This window comes from Littorina saxatilis, linkage group LG2 (assembly GCF_037325665.1).
Source record: "Littorina saxatilis isolate snail1 linkage group LG2, US_GU_Lsax_2.0, whole genome shotgun sequence".
Taxonomy (NCBI): Eukaryota; Metazoa; Mollusca; class Gastropoda; order Littorinimorpha; family Littorinidae; genus Littorina; species Littorina saxatilis.
In genome coordinates, this window is record NC_090246.1 from 6,100,571 (window position 1) to 6,103,168 (window position 2,598).

Consider the following 2,598-nt stretch of genomic DNA (forward strand, 5'->3'; position numbering starts at 1 on the left):
TGGGAATATCATACCCAGGAACTCTCATGTCAAATTTCATAAAGATCGGTCGAGTAGTTTAGTCTGAATCGCTCTACACACACACACACGCACAGACACACACACACACACACGCACAGACACACACACACACACACAGACACACATACACCACGACCCTCGTCTCGATTCCCCCCTCTACGTTAAAACATTTAGTCAAAACTTGACTAAATGTAAAAACGCTGGCATTGGACCCGAGTACTCTTCAGACTGGCTCGCTCCCCCAGTATGAAAGTTTTTGTCTTGTGCACGTGGATTTAAAAAATTTTTTAATTTATTTTACACAATTAAAAAAATTATTAGAGTAAAATAAAACATTAAAACGTTCATAGTAAACAATAGTAAACAAGAATAAAAACAAAAACAAAAAAAACATAGACCACACATGCCGGGAATCGAACCCGGATCACTTTGGCCATAGGCGGACGTGCTACGACAACTTTACTAGAGTTGTGCGCCTTGAATCACTGTGTCCCTGTCGCTCTCTCTCGTGCTCTCTGTCTCTCTTTCAGTCTCACCGAGATCAAACACTGCATTGTTTGTTTCTTTGCCGAGACCAAATCCCCACCCGCTGCTGCGCTGGCTGGCTTGCAAATCGTCTCGCATGCGATACGCATGCTTTTCTCGTGATCGGCGGTTCTTTTTGGCGAACTGCCTCGGGTTCAAGTTTAGGTCGCTCCAGGAGAAAAATTCTTGTGGATGTTGGCCTTTAAGGTCAACCACACGGTTTGATATGCACGAGAAAAACGGTTTGATATGCACGGGGAAGAATTTGGTAGACACTCGTTTTCATTAGGCAAAAAAAAAAAAAATAGGTGTGGTTACGGTAACATAGCCAAAAAAAATAGAGTAGGAAGGTAGCCAATCCCTTTTTTTTTTTTTAACTTTTTTTTCTAATGTGTACAAATTAAACCTACTTGACAGGGAAATAAGTGTGCGACTCGAGCGCTTTTGCTTTCATTGCGTTTTCTGCACTCGTTTTCTTGTTTTTTGTGTGTTTTTTGGACAAATGTAATAAAAAGTTATAGGGTCGGCCCCTAAAAATAGGGTAGGTCGGGTTACCGTAACCACACCTATTTTTTTTTAGGCCTAATTATGATCAAGGGCCGAAGCTGTGTTTTAATAAAAGAAGGGGTACGGAAACATGTTTTGTTTGGGTTACATGTGTTGCATAGTATTTTAAAACCGTATAAACAGTGGTGCCTCTGTGTATGTATGTGTGTGTGTGTGTGTGTGTGTGTGTATGTGTGTGTGTGTGTGTGTGTGTTTTATGTGTGTGTGTGTGTGTTTGTGTGTGTGTGTGTGTGTTTGTGTGTGTGTGTGTGTGTGTGTTTAAGCGGCAGGCGCGCGTGCTGCGTCTGTTTCAGTGAGTGATTTTTCAAAAAAGTCTTGATGATTATGCAATTCAGAACCAATGTGAATTACATTTTTTTTAAACCGCCCGGCACTGCAAGGCATTTATTATCGTTTTTATCAGGACATTCAAATGTTATAGTATTTGAGTCTTGAATTGCGATTTATTTATATTAAAGGCACAGTAAGCCTCCCGTAAACCATCACAGATACGGTCAGGCTTTTACACACAGTACAAACACCCTGTCATTTAAACACTCACCGATTGAGAACATCCTAGGTGCCCTCCGTAAAGATCGAACAATTTTCGAAGAATTTATTTTTGCGTGGTTTATTTTACCCCTGAGCCATCGTGAACCCGTGTGATCCAGTTTCCCTTTTTCACAATGTAGTCGTCAGTTAGTCATTTGAATGCGACTCGATGTGAGCTTATCTACAATAGCACATTTTTATCCACGAAACAAACGGCTGTGGTTCACAAGAACTCTAGCGATGGCTTTTGACTGTTGAGAGGAACGGCGATGTGCCGCATAAACCGTCGTCTGCTACGACCCTTGCGTGACCCTGCTTTCGGGCTTTTCTTTTTTCAAACTTTCACAACACACCGGGGACTGTGTTCCGCCTTATTTCAGCCGGGCCCGTTGTTCCTCCGTCACGCAAAGTAACTGTCTTTATATAAACACAAACTATGACTTTCACACTTGTCTAAGCTAAAATTGATGAATGTCAGTAGAAAGGGGAATAATTGCTTTCTTTGTAGACAGCTACTTACGTCTATTGATTATCTGGCTAATTGACAGTGGCCGAATGTAAGGCCTGCATGCGGATTTTTGTGTGAAAAATGAAGGTTCAATGTAAATTTCTCTCAAACATGGATTTGAACAACAAATATTCCTCTATTGTTACTATTTTGGGTATAGCTATGATCATCTGTATTAATTTCGTGCTTCAATACGTCATCATTATGTCATAAGAAGCAATCAAAACAAGCAAGTGGTGTACGTTTTGTTCCGCGCTGGGCCCCCTACATTTTTGTCTGCGTTCCGCGCTGGGCTTGCTTTTGTTCCGCGCTGGGCCCTAAGAAATGACGGAACGATGTGCAATTGTTATGGAAATTAAAAGATGTTGTTCCTCTGCAAGTGTGTAAATGTAGGCATTAGTAGCCTATATGTGTTACAACGATGTTAAATATGCTGTTCCATGTAT